The 17,785-nt window shown below is 40.3% G+C and overlaps 1 long non-coding RNA gene across 2 annotated transcripts in view; it reads right to left on the bottom strand.

The window, feature by feature from the left end:
- The window catches only part of LOC111750849 (uncharacterized), a 65,693-nt gene that overhangs the window by 21,577 nt on the left and 26,331 nt on the right, over window positions 1–17,785 (bottom strand). The window contains exon 1 of one of the 2 annotated variants that reach the window (XR_010321960.1): window positions 12,393–12,488. The exons of the other annotated variant lie outside the window; for it this stretch is intronic. This is a non-coding gene — a long non-coding RNA (uncharacterized LOC111750849). Of the gene's footprint in view, window positions 1–12,392; window positions 12,489–17,785 lie in introns of those variants that run through there. 2 annotated transcript variants of the gene reach the window in all.

The raw sequence follows: 17,785 nt of genomic DNA, 5'->3' as shown, positions 1-17,785 counted from the left end.
TTACATCTATATTTTAATGTGTACATTGCTTTCAAAACTTGCCCCACTAAATGGTGCTTTTTTCATTATATTTATATTTATATTAAACAATTGTATCTAATTTTAAAACTGAGCTAGTGTTGTAGAGGTACTTCAATGCGTTCAGCCAGTCTCTTTTGAGGGACATTTAGGTTGCTTCCAATCTTTCACTCTTTAACATAATGCTAAAATAAAAATCTTTGCACACGTCTTTGTGTATATATGAATAAATGTCAGTTGGATAAATTCCTAGAACTGAAACTGCTGAATCGTGTGTATCTATACATATTTATAATTTTGATTGATATTGTTGAATTTGCTGAGTGGGTTGTACCAATTTAAACTTCCATCGACAATATATAATAATTTGTGGACCTAAGATTTATGATCCAACCAACTAACCTGTTGCCACCAAATCATTTCCGACTCTTGGCGACCCCATGCTTTATAGCGTAGAACTGTTGCATGGGATAATCTCCATGGCACAAAACAACAACAATAATTATGGAAGCATATCACCACACCTTTCTACCTAGGTGCCATTGGGTGGGTTCAAACCACCAACGTTTAGGTCAGTAGATGAACACAAACAATTGGCCCCTCCAAGGGGACTTAAGGCTCTTGAGACATATTACCAAATTGTGCCTCTAAAATTTCAGTTCCAGTTTCTCTTATGCCAGTGGCATGTAAGAGGTCCAGTTTCTCACCATCCCATCACCATAATTTTTTTTCTTCGATCTGCTAGTGAGGTTTAACGTTTTCATATATTGTTTTGCCATCTGTATTTCTTTCCTTGTGAGTTCTATATGTATTTATACACTTTTCTTTGGTGTATTTATCTTTCTTATTAAATTGTAGAAATCTTTTTTACAAAACACATGTTGCAAATTTTTTTCCTGTTTATCCTTTAAATTTTGTTCATGATGCATTTTGATGTGTGTTGTTTTTATTTTTACATACTCAATTCTACCATTTTAAGATTTTGATCTTTTGTATCGTGCTTGAAAACACTTTCTGTATCCCATAAATTTTTCCTTTTTCTTATTTTCTTTTCACATTTAGTTCCATAATCCACCTGGAATCAATTTGGCATCTAGTGTGAAGCTGGAAATCCTTTTTCTTAAATAACTAACCAGTTGCCTTAAGACACTGATTTGGAAAGTTATCCTTTCATGGCCAATGGGGAGGTTTTCCAGTCTTATTCTGTATTTTTTTAGCTCTCTGACCTGTGCTGTACCAAACAAAAAACGAAACCCGTTGCCATTGAGTCAATTCCGACTCATAGCAAACCTATAGGACAGGGTACAACCACCCTATAGGGTTTCCAAGGAGCAGCTGGTGGATTCGAACTACTGACCTTTTGGGTAGCAGCTAAGCTCTCAACCACTCCCATCAAGTTGATTCTGACTCATAGCAACCTCTAGGGTTTCCAAGGCTGTGGGCTCTCTACGGAAGTGGACTGCCACACTTTTCTCCAACGGAGCCTCAGCTGGTTTCAAACCACCGATCTTTCGATTAGCAGTCAATTGCTTTAACTGCTGTGCCACAGGGCTCCTGTACCAGTACAACACCATTTAAGTTATTTCAACTTTATCCTAGAACTAAATAGAGCAGTATGGCAAATTCTCCCTGGGGAATTTTCTTGATTCTGCTAGAATGTTTATTAGGATGCTTATATTGTCAAGGCAATGATTTGTCTTTAAAAATATTTGGGCTATATGTTTATACTTTTATCATGTCAGGCTAGAAGAGGTCTTTTTTCTAATTAAAAATAAGTATGAAATCATTCTCTCCTCTGTCCTCTCATTGTGTCTGGCTCACAAATCTTTGGGCACCTTAAGGCTTTGTTTTGCAGCAGTTCACTGATGCCTGTACCTTACCAGACTGAGCCTCTTGGGTGCAGATTTTGTTTTATTTCTCATCGTGACTCCCCTACCACCTGGCACTTCTCACATTGTAGGCACATGAAAAAAAAAATTTTTTTTAAAGCTTTTTGATACATTTAAATATTTAATTACTTTTCAAGAGATCTAAACTTTTATTGTGAACTCTGCTTCTACTTCCTTCCTTTTAAAGACTAGATATAGGAATAAAAGAGAATGAAGGAAACCAAAAATTCAAAGAAGGAACTAGTTCACAGGACTGATAGCACACACAAAACACGGCCTCATCTAGCCTGAGACCGGAAGACTAGATGATGTCTGGCTACCACCCCTGCCTGTTCTGACCAGGGACACAATAGGCAGTCCTGGATAAAATGGGAGAAGAATGTAGAACAAAACTCAAATTCCTAAAAAAGCCTGTACTTATTGGACTGAACTACCCCGTACCGTTGCTATGAGCCGGAATCGACTTGACAGCAATAGGTTTGGTTTTTGGACTATAGGGAAACAGATTACAGGAATTCTCCAGACTGTTGCCCTAAGATATCTTTTGAACTCGGAACTGAAGCCACTCCCGGAGGTCACATTTCATCCAAATAATAGATTTGCTTATAAAAAACAATATATATATGAGACCAAACAATATCTATATGAGACCAAGTATCTACATGAAACCCTAAAACTAAACTAAGAAGCTCCAGAGGGGCTGAGAAGCTAGGTTAATGGAAACGGAATAAACAAAACGGCAATAATGACAATCCTGACATATTGTGAAAGATGTAGCCAATGTCATGGAACAATTTATATAAAAATTGTTCAATGGGAACCTAATTTGCTGTGTAAACTTTCACCTAAAATACAATAAAATGTTATTAAAAAAAAGACTAGATGTAAACACACACACACCCCACAGGATTACAAGTAAACAGAATTGGGAGCTTAAGTGAGTAGGGCATGAGCTACTTCAGCTTCACAGAAAAGAGTAGCGGTCAGGAACAGAGAGAACTTCTAAAGTACATGGGAAATCAACTAAGTGTGAAAATAAGGCAAGATTCTATTTTTTCTGTAATCATTTACATAGCTAATTTCCATCAAGGCAGAAAACAAAAGCAAGGAAAGCCCCTGATCCCTTTGTTGTAACTGAACACTTGAGTCAATTCAGCCCTGTCCGACAAGTGTTCTGCTCACCCAAAGGCACACACTTGTTGGCTCATGTTGGCGCAAGCAGAGCTTGGCAATATTTGACTCACAGGCTTCTTAATCTTCAGTTTTCCTTGTAGTTTCTTTACTAGTAACTCTAATTTTTGAAAATTATTTCAAAACAAACAATTCTAATATTTTCCACAAAAATTTCCAAATATTTCTTCTCTGTCCCTACCCCATTGCCCATCAGGTAGAGGGCCAACTAGCAGTAGCATAGAACAATCAAGCATTTTATTATCTCCAAGAACTCATCATTGTACAGCTACTATCAATAGGGTGGAGAATTAACGCAATTTAAAACCAGGATCCTGTCTATGGTCTGAAATTCATTCAAGTAAGTGACTGATGATATCAAACAAAAATTGTCTTCAAAGTACAAAACGGTCTCGGCAACTCGAAAAGCTATTCTTTTTAAATTTAGTATTCATATTTTTATGTTTGAAATATGGTTTTAGAAATAAATCTAGTACTTACATATTAAGGAGTCCTGTTGGCACAAACCATTAAGTGCTGGGCTTATCAAGACCACCCAGTGGCTTCTTGGGAGAAAGTCCTGGTAATCTGCTTCTGCAAAGACTGTAGCCAAGAAAATTCTGGAGCAGTTCTACTCTGTCATATGGGGTCTCCATGAGTCGGAATCAACTGGATGGCACGTAACTGCAACAACAACTTATCTATTGCTCGCCATGTACTACAAACTGTTCTAGGACTTTTCTCATTTCATCCTCAATTCAAACTTAAGATGCATTATTACCTCCTTTTTACAGAGGAAGGAATTGAAGCAAAAAGAGATTAAACTATCTGCCCAAGAGCTCACCGCCAATAAGCACAGAGCTGGAATTCAAACCTGGGCAGTTTGGATCCAACATCCATGCACTTCACCGTTGCACTGTTTAACGGTTCTGGCTTTAAACTATAGAAAAATTCAGAGACCATGAAAGCACTGAATTTTGCTTGAAATTAGTACAATGTTGGCCTGAATATCAATTGTTGTTACGGATTGAACTGTGTCCCCCCAAAATATGTGTTGTAAATCCTAAACTCTATGGCTGGTGGCGTAGTGGTTAAGTGCTACAGCAGCTAACCAAAAGGTTGGCAGTTTGAATCCACCAGGCGCGCTCCGTGGAAACTCTATGGAACAGTTCTACTCTGTCTTATAGGGTCACTATGAGTCAGAATCGGCTGGACTGCAAAGGTCTCTGTTTTGTTTTGTTTTTATGCCTGTGGTTATAATCCCACTTGGGAATGCGTTGTCTTTGTTATGTTAATGAGTCAGGATTAGTGTTAAGTGTATCTTGAGTCAATCTGTTTTGAGATATAAAGAAACTAAATCAGCCAGCTGGGAGAAGAGATGGGGAAGATTGATGCCAAGCCACATGGAGATCTCCAAGGAACCAGGAAACAGAAGCTTAAGAGACAAAGACCTTCCCCCAGAGCTGACAGAGAGAGAAAGACTTCCCCTAAACCAGCGCCCTGAATTCGGACTTCCAGCCTCATAAACTGTGAGAGAATAAATTTCTGTTTGTTAAAGCCATCCACTTGCGCTATTTCTGTTATAGCAGCACAAGGTAACTAAGACAATTGGTGATGAAACACAACAGATAGATTTGGAAATTTGAGTATCTGAAATTCAGAGCTGAATTTTTTTTTATTTTAAAACAGTGTTTTACTGTTAAAGGCACTTGATGAATCTAGCTCCTCTGTGAACTAGATAGACTGGAGATTCAGGGATAATCAAGGAAGAAAAATATATGTATTGAAATTTATGGATTTTGAAAGAAAATATTTGGAATAGTAAAGACACAAATGTTGCAGGGCACTGGCAATGAACTCAATGTTTCCTAGCTTATTCAAAGAAATGTGATGAGACAATGGATGGCGGAGTGGAAGACTAGTGGTCAATATGTATAATACACACCCAGAAAATACCTCAGGCCAGGTTCAATAAAGTCCAGCTCTTGGGTGCAACACAGTATGGTTTGTTTCGGGGCTTAAACTCATCTATAGTAAGTCAGACTTGATTTGAATACAACAGATGGCCAGGTGAATGAAGGCAATGCCAATAGGAGGAAACATCTTAAGAGTTAAGTGTCAGAAGGAGGAGCAAGAATTTTAAATGAACAATGTCAAGCACATACTTCTGACCTAACGATGACAAGGATGTGAGGACATTTTAAAACTTAAGAATACTTCCAATAGTATTAATTCTATATGCAGTAATATTCACCCCACTGCAAAGAAATTGCCAAGATTGAAAAATATGCAGAACACAGGTATAAAATGCCATGTCATTTTGTGAAAACCTTTTGGACACTACATCATTATATTTTATTAGCTGTGATTGAGAAGTTTCTGTAGATTATTAAAACATTGGTAATTGTATCAAGCAGTTCTTCTAACAGGTGTGCAATGAATCTAGTGGTTTGCTGATAATTGCCTTCCAGATTTGGATTTATCCTTTGTTTCCAAATTTTTATGATGTTAAATGTTACAGAAATTTTTTCCAAAGACCTTCAGAGTGAAACTAAAGACATTTTTCTTTGTGTTCTAAAACTAAAGCAGTATTTTGTTGTTTATTATCCAAGAGGAATGATGAATATTTTTAAACCATTTGGAACAGAACAGATGAGTAATGCCAAAATCAACTTGAAAAGTTTTAAAGTAAAAAATTCTTCCTTTCTACAAAGAGTAAAGACAACTGACACACTGGAAAAAAATCTTCAGAAACTATATAACCAATAAGGGTCTAATATCTAAAATATATATAAAACTTCCACAACTTAACAACAAAAAGACAATCTAATCAAAAATGGGTAAATGACATGAAGAGACGCTTCACAAAGAGAATATTCAAATGGCCAACAAACACATAAAAAGATGCTTAACATTATTAGCCATCAGAGAAATGCAAATCAAAACCACAATGAAATACCATTTCACTCCCACTAGGTTGGCTAAGTAAGAAAATAAACAAATAAATAACAAATGTTGTCTAGGATGTAGGGAAATTGGAATCCGTATCCGTTGCTGGTAGGAATATAAAATAGTACAGCCACTGCGGAAAACAATGTGGCGGTTCCTCAAAAGCTAAAAATACAACTACCATATGACCCAGCAATCCCACTTCTGGGTATATACCCTAGGGATCTAACAGAAGTGACACAAACAGACATGTACACACCTATGTTCATTGCAGCACTATTTACAATAGTAACAAGATGGAAACAACTTAAGTGCCCATCAACAGATGAATGGATAAGCAAAATGCAGTACATGCATACAATGGAATACTCTACTCAGCAATATAGAAAAATGAGTTCCCAAAACATCTTGCAACATGGGTGAACATGAGAACCTTATGCTGAGCGAAATAAGTCAATCAGAAAAAGACAAATATTGTATGAGTTCACTTCTATGAAATGACAAGAGTAGGTAAATACACAGAGATCAATGTTTATTGGTGGTTACCAGGGATGAAGGAGCCCCTGTGACACAACAGCTAAGCACTCAACTGCCAACTGATACATTGGTGGTTCAAAGCCACTCAGTGGCTCCATGGGAGAAAACCCTGTGGGGTAGTTCTACTCTGTCACATGGGGGCACTATGAGACAAAATTGACTGGATTGCACCTAATAACAACTAGGTGGGAGGGTGGGGAGGAGGCAAGGAATAGAGGGAAATATTTCCTAGGTAGCAGTCACTTTTTGTTTATGGTAATGGAAAAGAAAAAAAAAAGCGGCACCAAATGTGGGTGAAGTTTGCACAGCTTAACTAATGCAACTGATGTCAGTAAGCTGTACACAAGAAAAAAGGATGAATGGGCAAATGTTATGTAAAACTACAAGCCACCATGCATCTGCCAGTTTGTCATACTGTGGTGGCTTGCACGTTACTGTGATGCTGGAAGCTATGCCACAGGTATTTCAAATACTAGCAGGGTCACCCATGGTGGACAGGTTTCTCTGGTGCTTCCAGATTAGGACAGACTAGGAATGAAGGACCTGGTGGTCTACTTCTGAAAAACTGGCTGATGAAAACCTTCTGAATAGCAGTAGAACATTGTCTGATATAGTGCTGGAAGGTGAGCTGCTCGGGTTGGAAGGCACTCAAAATACTACCAGGAAAGAGCTCCCTTCTCAAAGTAAAGTCAACCTGAATGATATGGATGGAGTCAAGCTTTTGGAATCTTCATTTGCTAATGTGGCACAACTCAAAATGAGAACAGCTAGAAACATTCATTAATAATCAAAGCATGGGATGTATGAAGTATGAATCTAGGAAAACTAGATGTCACCAAAAATGAAATGGAATTCATACAGATCGATATCCTAGGCATTAGTGTGCTGAAATGGACCGGTATTGGTCATTTTGAATCAGACAATCATATGGTCTACTATGTTGGGAATGACAACTTGAAGAGGAATGGTGTCACAGTCATCACCAAAAGAATATTTCGAAATCTATCCTGAAGTACAATGCTGTCAGTGATAGGATAATATCCATATGACTAAAAGGAAGATTGGTTAATATGACTGTTATTCAAATTTACCCACCAACCACTAATGCCAAAGGAAATTTGAAGATTTTTATAAACTTCTGCAGTCTGAAACTGATCAAACATGCAATCAAGATGTATTGATAATTACTGGTGATTGGAATGAAAAAGTTCGGAAAAAAGAAGAAGGATCAGTAGCTGGAAAATATCACCTTGCTGATAGAAACGATGTCGAAGATAGCATGATAGAATTTTGCAAGACCAATGGTCTATTCATCACAAATACCTTTTTCAACAACATAAACAATGACTATACACATGGACCTCACCAGATGGAAAACAAAAGAATTGAATCGACTACATCTGCTGAAAGACACAATGGAAAATCTCAATATCATCAGTCAGAACAAGGCCAGGGGCCAAATGCCAAACATATCATCAATTGCTCATATGCAACTTCAAGTTGAAGCTGAAGAAAATTAAAACAAATTCACAGGAACCAAAATACCACCTTGATTTATCCCACCTGAATTTAGAGACAAACTCAAGAATGGATCTGATGCACTGAACACTCATGACTGAAGACCAGGTGGGTTGTGGAATGACATCAAGGACATCAAACATGAAGAAAGCAAGAGGTCATTAAAAAGACAGGAAAAAAAGAAAAGATGTCAGAATAGACCTGAATGTCAGAAAAGAACCTGACATTCAGGTCAGAAGAGACCCTGAAACTTACTCTTGAATGTAGAATAGCTAAAGCAAATGAAACAAATGATGAAATAAAAGAGCTGAACAGATTTTAAAGGGTGGCTCAAGAAGGCAAAATAAAGCATTATAATGAAATGTACGATGACTTGGAGTTAGGAAACCAAAAGGGAAGAACATACTTGGCATTTCTCAAGCTGAAAGAAATGAAGAAAAAATCCAAGCCTTAAGTTGTAATATTGAAGAATTCTAAGAGCAAAATATTGAATGACACAGGAAGCATCAAAAAAAGGTGGAAGGAATACACAGTGACTGGACCAAAAAGAATTGGTCGACTTTCAGCCATTTCGGGAGGTAGCATATGATCAAGAACCGATGGTATTGAAGGAAGAGGTCCAAGCTGTACTGAAGACATTGGCAAAAAATAAGGCTCCAGGAATTGACAGAATACCAACTGAGATGTTTCAAAAAATGGATGCAGTGCTGGAAGTGCTCACTCATCTATGCCAAGAAATTTGGAAGACAGCCTCTTGGCCAGCCAACTGGAAGAAATTCATAATTGTTCTTATTTCAAAGAAAGATAATCCAACAGAATGCAGAAATTATCAAACAATTAATATCAAACATTAATATCACATGCAAGTAAAATTTTGCTGAAGATAATTCAAAAGTGCTTGCGGCAGTACATCAACATGGAACTGCCAGAAATTCAAGCCAGATTCAGGAGAGGACATGGAACAAGGGATATCATTGCTGATGTCCGATGGATGGTGGCTAAAAGCAGAGAATATCAGAAAGATGTTTACCTGTGTTCTATTGACTATGCAAAGACATTCGACTGTGAGAATCATAACAAATTATGGACAACATTGTGAAGAATGGAAATTCCAGAACACTTAATTGTGCTCATGTGGAACCTGTTCATAGACAAAGAAGCAGTCATTCGAACAGAACAACGGGATACTGTGTGGTTTAAAATCAGGAAAAGTGTGTGCAAGGGTTATACCCTTTCACTATACTTACTCAATCTCTATGCTGAGCAAATAATCTGAGAAGCTTGACTATATGAAGAAGAATGCAGCATCAGGATTGGAGGAAGAATCATTAATAACCTGCCATTATGTAGATGACACAACATTCCTTGCTGAAGGTAAAGAGGACCGGAAGCACTTACAGATGAAGATCAAAGACCACAGCCTTCAGTCTGAATTACACCTCAACATAAAACAAAAATCCTCACAACTGGACCAATCAGCAACATCATGATAAATGGAGAAAGATTAAAGTTGTCAAGGATTTCATTTGACTTGGATCCACAATCAACAATCATGGAAACGCAGTCAAGAAATCAAAAGACACATTGCGTTGGGCAAATCTGCTGCAAAAGACCTCTTTAAAGTGTTGAAAAGCAAAGATAATGCTTTGAGAACTAAGGTGCACCTGCCCCAAGCCATGATATTTTCAATTGCCTCACATACATGTGAAAATTGGACATTGAATGAGGAAGACTGAAGAAGAATTGATGCCCTTGAATTGCAGTGTTGGTGAAGAATATTGAATATACTGTGGACTGCCAGAAGAATGAACAAGTCTGTCTTGGAAAAAATACAGCCAGAGTGCTCCTTGGAAGCAATGCTGGCAAGACTTTGTCTCATGTAGTTAGGACATGTTATCAGGAGGGACCAGACCCTGGAGAAGGACATCATGCTTAGTAAGGTAGAAGGTCAGGAAAAAGAGGAAGACCCTCGGTGAGAAGGATTGACACAGTGGCTGCAACGATAGGCTCAAACATAGCAATGATTGTGAGGATAGCACAAGACTGGGCAATGTTTTGGGACTGGGGTTGGGAGGCTACAGATGCTGATAATATTTAGACATAACCAATCATCTCACAGGATTAGCTCTCTTGGTTTGCAGACTTACGGTCATCTTCTCATTAGACAATCCAGTCAAGCGGCATAATATAGTTCTTGAAGTTTATGTTTTACCTTCCAGCATGGTGAGTAACGCCTGAGGTCTTAAAACCTTAAAAGTGGCCATCTAAAATACAACTATTAGTCTCTATTCCTCTGGAACAAAAGAGAAAGAAGGAAACCCAAGAATCAGAGAAAGAACTGGACTACAGGACTAATTGTCTCCACGAACCACTGCCTCTTTACTTTGAGACTAGAAGAACTAGATGGTGCCCAGCTACCACTACTGAATGCTTTGATCAGGGACACAGTAGATGGATTCTGCTATGAAAGGAGAAAATGTGGAACAGAAGGTAAAAGGAACACATACATTCGTCTGGAATCCATCCAATTCTCTTCAGCACCCAAAGGATGCACTGCACAACTCCAGGGATAGCCACTCTCATACACCCGGGAGTGGATCGAGGAGCGTCCTGGAGTTAGGCATGGTTGTAGTCCTGTTGCTACCACCATCCTATTATTGTCTTTTGTCTGGTTACTGCAACAGCCTCCTAACAGGGTCCAAGTTTTTAGTCCGGCCCCATGGAATCTGTTCTTCAAACATCAGAAGAATTTCAAAATCCAAATATACCTATGCATCCTTCCTGCTTAAAACTCTTCTGTGGTTTCCCATTGCTCTTAGAATAAAGACTAAAGTCTTTGACTCAGTCTACCAGGCCCTATCTATCTGGTCCTGTCCCTACCTACCTTGAGGCAGTTCACATCATTTCTCAAGCTATTTATGACCCATCCAAAAGGATCTTCTCTGTGGCCCAGGAACTTGCCTATGCTCCCTCCTCACACAGAGGTTTGCAACTGCAGTCTTCTCTGTCCACAAAGCTCTCTTCCTTTTTAGCCCCTGCTCACTGGTATCAGTTTTTTTTTTTTTTTCCCCACTGGTATCAGTTAGCTGTTACAGCGTAATAAACACTCTAAAACTCTTAAAACAATAAACAGTGACTATGACTCACACAGATCCATGGGTCGTCCATAGGGATGGGTTATCCAATAAGCAAGGTAAGCACCGTGCTTACCTTGCTTACCAGATCACCTGTAGTGAAAAATTTCACTACAAATTTAGTAAGTAAGCACAAATAAGCCTGTGCTCACCTTGTTTACTGGGTCATCCACCCCTGTCAGGGATTCTAAATTTAAAAAGAGGTTTTGATTTTGTAAGAAGGTGCTGTAGGTTTAAAAGAGAGGCAGGTGACAGCCACACCTGGAAATAGAATCTTTGATGTAATGAAAAATGTGAAATTGTTCACTACAGATGATCTGGTAAGCAAGGTAAGCACCATGCTTACCTTTTTGGATAATCCATCCCTGGTCAGCCGGATGGTTTAGCTGTTCTGAGCCAGACTTGGCTGATGAGTATAAACTCCCCTAGCAGGTCAGCTAGGGCCTGGCTGGTCTTGGGTGGCCTCGTCCACATGCCTGGTAGTTGTCTGGTTGTCAGAATGGTGGAGTGACTGGGCCATGTGTCTCTTAATATCCAGCAGCCTAGACCAGTTTATGCATATGGCAGTGTCAGGATTTTAAGAGAGTGAGTAGTCATGTGCAAAGCCTCTTAAGACCTGGGTTTGGAATTGGCTCAACATCACTTCTTCTGCATCCTATTGGGTAAATTCACAAAGCCAGCCCAGATAGAAAGGGTCATGAAATAGATTCTTCCAAAGGCAAGAGTTGCAAAGCTACATAGCAAAGGGAATGAAATAATTGGGACAATTGTTGCAATCAATCCACCACATTATCTTTCAGATCTTGGCTCAAGATAGGCTTCCTAAAGAAACTTTTCACAAGCTTCCTGCTTAGATTAAATCACACTATCACAGATGCTCAGCCTTGAACCACTTCTTCATAATACTTGTCACAGTTGGAATTTCACATGTATTTGTGTGATTGTTTGCTTAAGGTCTCCACACACTCCTTCCCCTCAGACTTCAAGGTCAACGAAAAGAGGGACAATATTCATTTTTGCTCCCATGGTATTCCCCAGCACCTGGCACAGTGTAGGCACTCAGTAAATATTCGCTTAATGAATTATTTCACTTCCTGTTGTGTTATTTTCAGAATATACTCTCTGTCTGCTGATAAAATTCTTTCAAAAAAAAAAAAAAAGATGACATTTTGCTTACTTTGGGGAGGTGGCCACAGGATATTGAGTCCTAGTCCACAGCAAAAACCCAGAGACAAAGTAAGTGTTAGCGCCCCTTTGGGACCTGTGGAAAAGAAAGGAAGACGAGTGTGGGAGCCACTTCAGCTTGAAAAGTGGCTTTAAAACTTATTTGTGTTCTCACATGGGGTCTTCTCACTAGTGGAGGGAAAAGCAGAAGGTTATTGAAAAAGACAGTGGGTTCCATTTGGGCTTTGATTTTAAGGTGCCTGGAGAAATCCTGGTGGCGTAGTGGTTAAGTGCTATGGCTGCTAACCAAAGGGTTGGCAGTTCAAATCTGCCAGGTGCTCCTTGGAAACTCTATGGGGCAGTTCTATTTTGTCCTATAGGGTTGCTATGAGTTGGAATCGACTTGACAGCACTGGGTTTGGTTTTTTGTTGTTGTTTGGAGAAATCCAGGAGTGATATCTTGGAGAATTCGGATCTAACACTTGGGAGAAAACTCAAGATTAGAGATCTAGATTTGGGAGTTAACAGTAAGTTCAACCACAGAAGTAGGTTAAAGTGGGTAGAGTAAGAACAGAAGGCTGAGGATGGAAGCTCAAGGGCAATAATATTTAAGAGGCAAGAAGAACAAGCAGAACTAGAAAGAGCCAGTCTCAGAAGTCAAAGAAGGGAAGAGTTTTAAGGAGGAAGTGGCCAATAATGCCACATGCAGCTGTGAGGTCAAGTAAGATAAGGCACAAAAAGAGACTCAAAGAGACATATGGTGAGAGCTCGATAAGTTATCTTTTCTCAAAAGATTGTTTCCAAAAATGTGTATATTTCAAAATTCTTAAATTTAGCATTGCATAAGTTGCAAGAAGACAATTTACAAGCACTGTAATCTACATACTGTCCATTTTGTAGATGAACATCTACTTTGAGCCCTGTTCAAAATACTGTCCCCTTCCCACTGTGCTATTTGGCTTCCCCCCCCACCAAAATGCATATATGGAATAAATTATTTTGGTAATTTTTACTGCTACTTATGTCAGTAAACAAATACCAGCATAATTAAAGAGTCCTGGTGGTACAATGGTTAAGTGCTCGGCTGCTAACTGAAAGGTCGACGATTCGAGCCCACCCAGCTACTCTGTGGGAGAAAGACCTGGCGATCTGCTTCTGTAAAGACTACAGCCAAGAAAACCTTGTGGTGCAGTAGTACTGTGTCACATGGGGTCTCTATGAGTTGAATATCTACTCAAGGGCACCCAAAAACAACAACATAATTTAAGTATAACTTATTCCATGTTCCAATTAACCTCAATTAAATGCTATTGTGTCAAAAATACCTCTAAGGAATATGTTGGCATCTCCTGTCTGGAGGGGAGATGAGAGGGCAGAGGCAGCCAGAAGCTACCTGAATGGACACGAAGAGAGAAAGTGGAGGAAAGAATTGTGCTGTCTCATTGGGGGGAGAGCAATTAAGAGTATATAGCAAGGTGTATGTAAATTTTTATATGAGAGACTGACCTGATTTGTAAACTTTCACTGAAAGCACAATAAAAATTCATTAAAAAAAAAAAAAAACCTCTAAGAACAAATTTAAAAAGCAAGGCAATCTAATAAAGCAAATAAGTCATGTTAGATCCCCACCACCAAATCTGCTGCCGAATCTGGCCAACATCCTTCTGCTCTTTTACAGATAGTTCTCTAACACTGAGCCAATTTTAATCAAATTTGTTTAGCACTTGATTAAAAAGGCTTCAGATTTATTACTTCATTTCATTACATTTTTAAATAGAAACGATCTATAGTAAAATGGGATATTTAATAAAAAAAAAAAAACTGTCTGACTTCTGCCTATAACCATGTAGCTACACAGGTAGTTTCTGATTTCCAGTTACTGAGACTCTAGTTAAAGACTCAATATTTTCATTCTTATTTATAAACTTTGTCTATGCTCTAGGTGTTTTCCCAAAAAACAGAATAGGCAATTTTATTAGCGAAATGAAATCTAGAGATTATTTCCCCAGATTATTGTATAAATGCAGAAACTGATGTTTCAAAAGATTAAATGAGGAGGCGGGGCCAAGATGGCGGACTAGGTGGACGCTACCGCGGATCCCTCTTGCAACAAAGACTCGGAAAAACAAGTGAATCTATCACATACATAACAATCTACGAACTCTGAACAACAAACACAGATTTAGAGATGGAGAATGAACAAATATGGGGAGACAGCGATTGTTTTCAGAGCCAGAAGCCAGCGTACCAGGCAGGTGACCTTCGGAGCCCGATTTGGGGCAGAGCCCAGGGGGGCAGACGGCACAGACAAGGGGTCCAGACCTAGCCCCCGAACTCATCCCGGGAGGGAGCCCAGCCAGTTGGCGCGGGCGGAGTGGTGGCGCAGCTGGTGGGAGAAGTCCCCGGGAGGCAGTGACTGGTGTTGGAGCGGGGAGAGCAGCGTCCCAGCTGGGGAGCCGTCCCGCCAGGAGTTTGGCGGGGAGAGGGCTTGGCATGACCGCAGGGACCAGCTATATTTCCCCGAATTGACCCCAGGGGGGGCCCAGTCATTCGTGCAGGCGGGCCCACCCAGTTCGCTACAGCGGCGCGGCACGGCGCACCAGAGGGAGAAGTCCCCGGGAGGAAGTGACTGGTCTTGGAGCGGGGAGAGCAGCGTCCCAGCCGGGGAGCCGTCCCGCCAGGATTTTTGTGGGCGTGGGCGGGGCGTGAGCGCGGGGACCAACTACATTCCTCTGAATTGACCCCGGGGGGGGCCCAGCCATTCGTGTGGGAGGCTCCCACCTAGTTCGCGTGAACGGCACGGCCCGCCGGAGGGCGAAGTCCCCGGGAGGAAGTGACTGGTCTTGGAGCCGGGAGAGCAGCATCCCAGCTGGGGAGCCGTCCCGCCGGGATTCTGGCGGGCGCGGGCGGGGCGTGAGCGCGGGGATCAGCTACATTTCCCTGAATTGACCCCGGGACGGTCCCAACCGGTTCTCGTGGGCCCAGCCGGTTTGCGCGGGCGGTGTGGCGGAGCAGCCGGTGGAAGAAGTCCCTGGGAGGCAGTGGCTGGTCTTGGAACGGGGAGAGCGGCGCCCCAGCCGGGACGCGCAACCACGACTCAGGTGCGGGGACCTGCTCCGCTCTCCTGAGCTGACCCCGGGGGGGGACCCTACCCCACCCGGTTCGCGGGAGCAGTGCGCGGCAGGGCTGGCGGGACAGGGAGTCCCCGGGAGGCAGCGACTGATTTTGGAGACGGGAGTACACCGTCCCAGTAGGGGAGCCTTAACCTTGGGGGTGGGACTGACAGCAGAGGATCTGACCGTGACGCCAGCGGGCCAGAACCCCCGGGGGGGAATCTCCACACAGCCAGTACATATAGGCGACGCGCCCCGCGGAAATCTCAGATATAAGAGTCATTCCAAGTAAGACAAACAACTCTGGCTATATTCTGAGGTGCTACACTCCTAGCTCTCTGATCCCTCCCCCACCCTCCCCAGGCGGCTCCATTAACATCCGAATAGCCTGAGCCAGAGGGAGAACTCTGATAGGGATCTGACTGCATTTTTTTTTTAGCGGATTTTCTGGAAAAATTAGTTTCCCAGTGATGGCTCGGAGACAGCAGTCCATATCAAACCACATAAAGAAGCAGACCATGACAGCTTCTCCAACCCCCCAAACAAAAGAATCAAAATCTTTCCCAAATGAAGATACAATCCTGCAATTATCGGATACAGAATACAAAAAACTAATTTACAGAATGCTTAAAGACATCACAAATGAAATTAGGCTAACTGCAGAAAAAGCCAAGGAACACACTGATAAAACTGTTGAAGAACTCAAAAAGATTATTCAAGAACATAGTGGAAAAATTAATAAGTTGCAAGAATCCATAGAGAGACAGCATGTAGAAATCCAAAAGATTAACAATAAAATTACAGAATTAGACAACACAATAGGAAGTTAGAGGAGCAGACTCAAGCAATTAGAATGTAGACTGGGACATCTGGAGGACCAGGGAATCAACACCATCATAGCTGAAAAAAAATCAGATAAAAGAATTTAAAAAAATGAAGAAACCCTAAGAATCACGTGGGACTCTAGCAAGAAGGATAACTTGTGAGTGATTGGAGTCCCAGAACAGGGAGGGGGGTCAGAAAACACAGAGAAAATAGTTGAAGAACTCCTGACACAAAACTTCCCTGACATCATGAAAGACGAAAGGATATCTATCCAAGATGCTCATCGAACCCCATTTAAGATTGATCCAAAAAGAAAAACACCAAGACATATTATCATCAAACTTGCCAAAACCAAAGATAAACAGAAAATTTTAAAAGCAGCCAGAGAGAAAAGAAAGGTTTCCTTCAAGGGAGAATCAATAAGAATAAGTTCAGACTACTCAGCAGAAACCATGCAGGCAAGAAGGGAATGGGACGACGTATACAGAGCACTGAAGGAGAAAAACTGCCAACCAAGGATCATATATCCAGCAAAACTCTCTCTGAAATATGAAGGAGAAATTAAGATATTTACAGATAAACACAAGTTTAGAGAATTTGCAAAAACCAAACCAAGGATACAAGAAATGCTAAAGGAGATTGTTTGGTCAGATGACCAATAATATCAGATACCAGCACAATACAAGGTCACAAAACAGAACATCCTGATATCAACTCAAATAGGGAAAGCACAAAAACAAACAAATTAACATTAATTCTAAAAAATAAATAAATAAACAAAATAATACACATAACAGGGAATCAGGGAAATCAATAGATAAAAGATCACAATAATCAAAAAGAGGGACTAAATATAGGAGGCATTGAACTGCCAGATGGAGAGTGACACAAGGTGATATAGAACGATACAAGTTAGGTTTTTACTTAGAAAAATAGGGGTAAATAAAAAGGTAACCACAAAAAGGAATATCAACTCCATAACTCAAGAAAAAAGTCAAGAAAAACGTTAACGACTCAACTAACATAAAGTTAAACATTATGAAAATGAGGATCTCACAATCTACTAAGAAAAACATCTCAGCACAAAAAAGTATGGGGAAAAATGAAATGGCCAACAACACACGTGAAAAGGCATCAAAATGACAGCACTAAAAACTTATTTATCTATAATTACACTGAATGTAAATGGACTAAATGCACCAATAGACAGAGAGTCACGGACTGGATAAAGAAACACGATCCATCTATATGCTGCCTACAAGAGACACACCTTAGACTTAGAGACACAAACAAACTAAAACTCAAAGGATGGAAAAAAATATATCAAGCAAACAATAAGCAAAAAAGAAGAGGAGTAGCAATATTAATTTCTGACAAAATAGACTTTAGACTTAAATCCACCACAAAGGATAAAGAAGGACACTATATAATGATAAAAGGGAGAATTGATCAGGAAGACATAACCATA

Source organism: Loxodonta africana, chromosome 4 (assembly GCF_030014295.1).
Source record: "Loxodonta africana isolate mLoxAfr1 chromosome 4, mLoxAfr1.hap2, whole genome shotgun sequence".
NCBI lineage: Eukaryota > Metazoa > Chordata > Mammalia > Proboscidea > Elephantidae > Loxodonta > Loxodonta africana.
Note: the sequence above shows the minus strand (reverse complement) of the source record. Positions and strands in the feature narration are given on the sequence as shown.